Source organism: Crocodylus porosus, unplaced genomic scaffold (genome assembly GCF_001723895.1).
Source record: "Crocodylus porosus isolate Cpor-Errol unplaced genomic scaffold, CroPor_comp1, whole genome shotgun sequence".
Taxonomy (NCBI): Eukaryota; Metazoa; Chordata; order Crocodylia; family Crocodylidae; genus Crocodylus; species Crocodylus porosus.
Window position 1 is genome coordinate 12,091,802 of NW_017728916.1, and position 8,754 is coordinate 12,100,555.

Sequence of the window (8,754 nt, forward strand, 5' to 3'; positions counted from 1 at the left end):
GAGATAAAGCAGAAGAATCCAGATATTCCTTGTGGAAATAAAGGCTGATGTCCTTCAGAACTGTTGAAGGCATTCTTGTGTTTCAGCATTCTTGCCTCCAGCTGTAGTGCTGAACATGGATTGAGCTGTGACTCATTGTGCATGTGTACACATGGGTATTTAATGAAGATTAGCCCAATTTAAATCACATTAGGGGCATTGTCTACATGTGCGTCCTTAATGAGACTCAAAAATGGCAATTTTAGGCTATGTGAGCCTAAATTTTAGGGCTGTGCAAAACTTTGGTCCCTGATTCAATGTAGCAGAGATTCAGCCCAATTTAGTGGCCAAATCTTCAAATCCATATTGAATCACAGGACCCTTTAATCTCTCTGAATTGAATTAGAACCCTCTGAAAGATTTGGAGATTTGGACATAGAGACAGCTTTAAATGTTTTTCAACATACCTCTAGGTAGCAGGGGCTCATGATTGCTGTGATTCTGGGGCTCATGCAGTATCCCACAGAAGTGTGGGAGCAGACCCAGAAGTGGACTAGAAGCATCTCTGGTCCACTTTGTGGTCTTCTGGGGACCACACAGGGGGGGTTCCCCCCAACCCCCCGGTCAATGATTGGTGCCTCCTGGGTCGTGGGGGGACACCCAGGGTCCCCCTGTGGCTGGTTGCTGAGCTGGGGAGGCACGGGCGATGGGGGGCAGTATGTTTCCTGGCTGACCTGGAAGTGGACCGGAAGTACTTACAGTTCACTTCTCTGGGTTTGCTGCCGAGCACGTGGAGGGCCCTACACACTCCTGTGGGATGCTCGAGGCACCCCAGCATTGCAGCAATCATGAGCCATGACTGCTACCTCAAGGTATGAAGAAAAAACTTAAAGCTGTGTCTATGTCCAAATCACTGAGTCTCCAAATCAGCATCAAATCTTCAGATTTGGATCCGGCCGAATCAAATCAAGGACAGTGATCCAAATTAACAAATCGAATCACTGTCTCTGATTCAGGCTGAATCCACATCTGAATTGAATAGGGTCCACTTTACACACTCCTACTAAATTTGATAACCGCGCAAACCAAGTATCAAATTTAAGTGGGATTAGTTAATTTGGATTAATTCACATGTGGGCACTTTACTCTGTGTAAAGCAGGGAATTTAGTCCTGGGTCTTCCTGGCTACTAGGGGGCTGGCCAGAGGCCAGCCCAAGGGCTCCTGGCTGGGTGCCTCTCCTCCCCCAGGGCAGGGCTGCTCTCTATATAGTTTGTCACTTGTAAGTAGTTTGGTACTTGTAAGGTTTTTTATTGTTGGTGGGTGGGATGGTGGTAGAGGGGCACTGTTTATTTGTTGAGGTGGGAGAGGGGAGTGATGGGAGTGGGTGTCGTGAGGGTAATAAAGTTTTTTTATTTCAACCATGGGCATGTCCTGAGAGTGGGTAGGGGGTGTGTGGGCAGTGGGCCAGGTGGACTGGAGTGGGAAAAGCTGAAGGAGGGGGTCAGCCAGGGCCTCCTGCAACTGGTGCCCTGGACCCTGCTGGCTGGTATGTGGCTCTTCTGGGTCTGGGTGCTGGGGTCAGCATGCCTACCACCATGGCCAGCAGAAGTGCAGGGCACTGGTTGGCACTGGCAGGGGCTGGGCTGGGCTGGAGCAGCAGGGTGCTGGGCATTGCTGACAAGGGTAGGGGCAGGGGCAGGGTCAGTGGCATCCCTGGTGCAGGGAGGCAGGGTGGGCAAAGAGGGAGCTGCCATGTGCTGTCCTTGTGCTGGGCATGCAGCTTTTTGGCAGGGAAAGGATTGGCCAGGGATCAGAGGACAAGGGTGTGTTTCCAAGACTGCTGCCAAATGCTGGCAGCTGGCTTTGGCTTCAGTACAGCTGCCAAGTGCTGGCAGCCATGTGTCTGGAGGCTGGATCTCCCCCGGTGACCACAGGGACACATGGCAGGGCTAAAATGACCTGGGACTGAAGTGAGCCTGAAGTCCCACCACATGTAGACACCTGCCAAAACCCACTTAATCTGTATTAGTTTAATGCATGTTAAATTTAAGCCTGCTTAAATTCATGTGTAGGTGCTCCCATTGTGTTCCTCTTTAACTCCTTCTCTGCTAGAGCCCAGAAATGAGGATATTATAGTGTTTCTTAGGCTTTGCATCAAGATTTTCAAGCAGGGCCCAGGAACTATTGTGTTAATGGAGTGAAGTGCACTTATTTACATCCTAAAAAACTTGCTGGCTGTTTGAGGTCAGAGGGAAAGTCATCATCCTCTGCTCTGTTTTTTCCGCGGTTTGATGAAATAATGAACAGCAGTGAAAATGAGTCTCCTTTTTCACGCTACCTCAGATTTGTTCACACTGAACAACTGCACGGGAATAGGGCAGGGGTATTATACAGTTCTTGGAACAGAACTATAAGGCTATCTTGGAATTTGCGTGCTGCTAATCCTCTGTGAAACCTGATAATTATAATATCATCTCATGTGGTCTTGAAGACACTGATTCTTCCTCTTCAATGAATTTTGATAGCCCTCCCCCCAGTACACAATATGCTTTATCCTACAGATGAGGTTTTCTTTAAATAATCTTGCATCTGGTAATGTAATACAACAGGTGTAGTCATTAGGACTGTGCAAAGCTTCAGGTGCTGATTCAATTCGGAGGAGATTCAGCCCAATTTGTCTGCTGAATCTCTGAATCTGAACTGAATCAGGGGACCAATTAAAAAGTCTGAATCAATTTGAAATTCTCTGAATTGATTTGAAAAAGATTCAGGCAGTCCCCACTGGCTGCAGTGGGGAGCTGGACCCAGACTCTGTGGTGGTAAGTAGAGGGTGGGAGAGGGAGTCCTGCCAGGCCCTATCCCCTGCCTGATCCCCCAACCCCACTGAGTGGCCCTGACCCCCAACCTATTCTCCCAGACTGCACCCCACCCCCATGGCACCCTGCCTGGCCCCAGCTCCCAGTTGTTTAAAAAAAAGCCCCCACTCACTGACTGCTCCCAGGCAGGGGGGCGATCCCCACTGCCCCACACCATGTGGGGGGCTCTGCCATGAGACTCCCGACCCCTGTCTGCTCTCCTAGCCCTCCTCATGGCTGCCCCACCTGCCCCAACTCCTGGCCCTTTAAAAACAAATAAACAAAAAGCCCTGGTCTCACCTGCTGCTGCAGTGGCTTTGGGGCCTCTGGGGGCTTGTGACAGAGATCCTCATGCAGTGCGGGGCAGTGGGGAGCAGTGGGGATTGCCCCTTGCCGGGCAGGAGCTGGTGAATCATGCCTTTTTTTTAAAGGGCCGGGAGCTGGGGTGGGCAGGACAGCCATGGGGAGTGGGGGAGAGTGGGTGGGAGTCAGGGGGCTCATAACAGAGCCCCCCCATGCAGCGGGGACAGTGGGGGCAGCAGGGATTGCCCCACTTCCTGGCAGCAGCCGGTGAATGCGGGCATTTTCTTTCCAAAGAGCTGGGAGTTGAGGTTGGGCAGGGCTCGGAGAGCAGGTGGGGGATGGGGCCTGTGTCATTCAGAGATTCAGCTGATTCAGCAGCAGCTGAACCTGAAAATCAGATTTGGTCGAATTGATCTGGGACAGTGATTTGAATCACCGAATTGAATCACTATCCCCCGAATTGGCTGTGTCTGAATCGGAAGCGAATACTAGCCTCTTTGCATAGGCCTAGTAGTTGTGATAATAAATACTATATATCAAATGATCGAGCAATACTTACTTTGAACTGCCTGGCAAACAGTCTAGTCAAAATCTCAGGTAAAAAAAACTTTTAATTGTGATTCTTGTAGTTTTGAATGTTCTAATTTGTACAGTCTCTTCAATCTACAAACACTTATAAAGGGCTCTATTTCACAGTCTCCTGTGGTTGAAACAATCTCCCTTGCCAAACCACTTCTCATAGAATCTCCCAGAATCTGATATGATTAAAACCACAAAGAGGAAAAAAAAGGAACTGCAGGGATGTGTGAGCCCCTTAATAAGAAAAAGCATTACTGTAACCCTTGTCCTTCTTTCTCTTAATCCCCCATTTTTTTCTGTCTTTGAACCCTACTTGGTGTTTTAAACTAAGGTGCTCCCACCTCATTTCTATGTGTGTATCCCTCTGAGACTCATTAGCACAGAGTTCTGTCTTTTTAGATTCATTGCAGGATATGGTGCTTTTGACTGTAGACTTAGTTGAGCTGTGTCTTTGCTGCTTGTATAAGAAATTTTAGTACTTGACATATAAGAAATATTATTACTATAAAATCTACTGAATGAGTAATCCACAAAGAACGCTCAAACCAGCTCCTCTGTTACCCTACTTAATGTCAGTTTCTTCAGCATTGGTTCTCAAGCTCTGTAGATTCAAGGCATCCCTTGCAAAATGTCAGTTCTTAGTTTTAACTCTTCTTTGCCTACAGAAAATCAGCACAGCAGTTTTTCTGTTGGAAAGAACTCAGAAAGAGCACAACCACAGGTTTCTATTTGGAATCTCTGGGTGTATCTTTTGAATCATGTTTGCAAACTTAGTGTTAAAATGTTGTGTGGCACCCCACTGCACCCTTGAAAGAATCTCAAGACACTCCAGGGTGCCAAATCATTCAGGTTGAGAATCTTCTAGGAGATATAGGACACTTTCTGTTGAGACAAATAATTGGTAGGTATACCACTTAACTATCAAGCTGTCCATATGCTTCTACATTAGGCCTCTGAAAGGAAAAGCTACAGCATTTGTGCGTAACCATCAAATTACATTTAATAAAGCAGTATGAAAAATGAATCAGACAAAATGTCAAACTAATGGCAGAACTTTGCAGCATTTAGAATGTATGACAGTTGGAGACTTTTGTTAATGTGCATCAAATATTGTTAAATGGGCTAGTGGGTCAAGCAAGGGACAGGCAGTCTGACTCTTGGGTTCAACAATTTGCTTTTTCTGACCATATTCTTATGTGCAAAAATGAATATAATAATTTTGAGTATTCAGTCATGGCTTGTGTAGCATTTTTAGATTATTTGATGAGAGATGCTTCAGAAACACATTCTTTATTATTACATGTATGCAAAATTATTTTACTATTTCTTGTGGATTACAATGTGCTTTCCATCTCAAATTAGGTATGACATTTTTGTTTGTATTAGCTATAATCTTTTAATGTACAGTTCCTTGATTATAAGAAAGGAAGCTTGTGCAAAAGCATTGCATGGTTCCACGTGTCATATATTAATTTAGATGTTAACGATCTTCCATGTTTTACTTCAACACTTCTCAAAAGTACTCAGCAGGACAAATGAAACTATGTCAAACACTCCTCATGCTTTGCAAATAAGAAAAAAAGTATTTTCAGATTGAATAGCTTGCATGAATGAGCAATGAGAGTCTCATGGTAACTCAGATAAGGTGGAAAATGGGTCATAGCTGATAGATGGGAAATCAGTCATCACATTCTAGGTTGTTTTGTGTATTTTTTTAAAAGCATTTTTGGAGAGTTGAGGGCCTGTAGCATCTATACATTTTATTAGGATGGGAGCAATGGTAATTTGTTATAATTAATTTGTCATTGTATATAAAGCTGGAGTCCAAAAGAAGTATTTCATGGTTTTTCATTCATAGTTTCACCATGTGAATTCACTCCTGATTATAATGAAGAACCTAACTTAGGTTCATGAGCTCCACTTGTACCCTTCAGCTTTGCTGCTTTTTCACCTGCTAACCTTTATGGCTATGTAAAGATACTAGAAAGTAACAGAGCAGCACAATAAGAGCAGAAAATGCTGCACAGCTAATGAAAGATGGCAACAATAAATGTCTTTTTAGGTTAAAAATATGCCATCCAACATGAATGCTAGGGCTGATTGAAAATCTTTTGACAAAAAAACTTTCGTCAGAGAAAATGTAACACTCGTACTTCTAAAGCTGACACTTTCAAGAAAGTTAATTTTAAAAGTGAAAATGTTACTTTCGCTCAAAGTGGAACTTTCAAAACTTTCTGAGTGTCTTCCATGTTTTGTCATTTGGAAAACATTCAGAAAGAATGAAAAAGTTGTTTTTCCTATCATTTCACTTAATTTTAACTTTTCCCATTTGGAAAAATGGAATTATCGAAAAGTGGAGGAAAATAACAGATTCCACTTTCTGTTACTGTTTTTCAGTTAAATGTTAGAATTTAGCAGGGAAAAGCAGGTTTTAGCCTAACTTATTTTAAAAATTATAATAGGAAAATTGTTATTCCTATTGTTATAAATGGAATTTTCTTCTGTAAAATTCCTGTGGGAAATGTTTTCATTTTCTAGCCAGCTTTCCTGAGAGTTATTGGCTGTCCCTTCAGGAGAGGATGCTCTGTATCTGTGGCATGCTGCTTCATAGATTCCTTAATATAGATGCTCAACTCACTGTATTTTATAATTCTGGGTTTTTTTTGGTTGGCATATTCAACTATTGTGTTCTAGTGACAAACATGGTTTCCACTTATTTACTGAAAATTGGTTGAGGTTGTCCATTGGGACTGGATATTTTTTCCATCTTATCCATGTGGGCAGGTGAGGTAACTAAGCAGAAGATTTGTTGATGATTTTTCCTTTTTCCCCTTTCTAGGCTCTGAGCTTTGTTCTAAGAAATGTGACATATCCATATTTTATCTAAAGAGAGGAAAGAAAAATGAATGGGAGTGAGACCAGCAGGCTTCTCTGATGTATTGTTTCCTTCCAGGCAGCCACTCCATGCTGTGATGTAATACTTTCAAAAGCTGGCTAGTGCTGCTTTAAGAATAATACTAAGAGACTCATGTTGATTTCCACTGTGAGAAGCGCAACTGTTTGGACAGAATCAGGTGCTTATTTGCTTCTACAAGATACTTTAATTTTACAAATAAGAAATCCACTAGCTCCTAAGCCACAGCAAACAGCCTAGCTTGCCTCCACAGACGTCTAAGTTTAATACTTGATCAGTTGATTAGATTTTCAAAATACCCCTGCATGTGTTATTGGAAAGGCTAAGTCAAATATATCTTGCTGTGTATTAAGATTCTCAAACTGGTGAAAGCATGTAATTACCTTTCACTGATCGTCATTTTCCCCAGTTGCTTCCCAACCTCTTCAGGCCACCTACAAGCTGAAGTCCATACCAAAACAAAAACGTTATGCAGCTTTCACCAGTTTATTCTTGCCAGTTTCCCACAAGCACGTTTGTGCTTTCTTCTATCACCCTGATGCATGGAACACTCTCCTCAGCTAGTCCTTAAAGTCACCACTATGTCCTCTTCCAGGTTGCTTTTTGAAATCCACTACACACATCAGTCAGCTGGGTGGCTGCAAGGGACAGTGATACTTATTTTATTCACCTGCTACTTTTGTGTTTACTATTTTAAACCCCCACATCTTACATTGACCACAAACTATCTGACTGTGTTCACAGTCTGTGTATTAAGATGTTCTTATGAGCACTGCCTCTGTTCTTCCTTCCCCCAAACCTTCCAGTTATTTGTTACACTTCTTGTTTGACAGGAACAGCCTAGGAGGAAGTGACAGTATATTACAGGGCTGTCCAGCTTCTACATGGCTGGGAGCTGCACACTGCACAAGCCACACCACCCCTTGGGTACTCCCCTTCCTCTGTATAACATGTGCATGAGTGGTCCTTCTCCCCTGATGCACTGTGCACATGTGGGCTTCTTCCATCCCACTCCCCAGTCATGGGCTCCTTGTTACATTGTGCCACAGGCTCCCTCAGCACCAGAAGTTTTCCTGTTGCATGCAAGCAACAAAAGCTAAAGGAAGCCCATGTGGCGAGGGTAAGGGGCAGATGAAGTCAGTGATAACTTGCTTGATCACTTTTGGAGGCCCTGGAAACCTTGGCTGCTGCAGCAGCCAGAATTGTGGGGGACAGGTGGCCATGTGGGAGCTCAAGGGTCATAGCTTAACCCCTTCTGGGTTTCATGCAGGCCGTGCATCACCAATTGGACAGTCCTGGTCTATTACACCCTGCCAGTGCACGGCCATGTGATTATGTAGTAAGAGACCTTCAAGCCAGTTGGGGAAATGGAAGTACCACAGGTAAAGTCTGTAGAAAAGAGTATGATCCAGAATAGATAAAAACATAGTACGTTGGAAATGAAAAGAACAAAAAGGGAGTTGATGAGCAGGTAACCAAAGACATGACTTTAGACATGACACGTCAAGTAATAAGAAATTCTTTGCATCTAGCAGAATCTGTGACAGGGTTTATGCATCTATCAGGCTACCTGCAGCAAAGGGAGCATTTATAGAGTAGAGACATTGCAGACATGGTGCTTTGTCAGTTCCAGTGTTTCCTCTGAATGAAATCTGTTTTATAAACCTGTAATAATGATGATAGTGCTTTGCACTTCAAAAGCTACTTCGAACCTACAATTTGAAAGATTAATGAAAGAGACTTCACAAAACCTATGCTAGTTAGTGTTTAATTGATCACTGTGTTTACAGTGACATGCACATCCATTTAAAAACAATGTATATAATTTTGGTGAAGTTTACTTGTTAATACTCGTTAAGTTGCAAAGGAAAGGGAATTATAACCATTATTATGAGTCAAATCCTGCCTGCCCTACTCTTCCTGGTAGTATAAACCACAGGATCTGAGGCTACCTCTTCCCTGAAGCAGCAGCACCAAGTTATTGAGTTCCAGTGAGTTTATTTATTCTGATACACTTTCATAGATTTCATAGATTTCATAGACATTAGGACTGGAAGGGACCTCGGGAGATCATCGAGTCCAGCCCCCCACCCAAAGGGCAGGAAGTCAGCTGGGGTCATAGG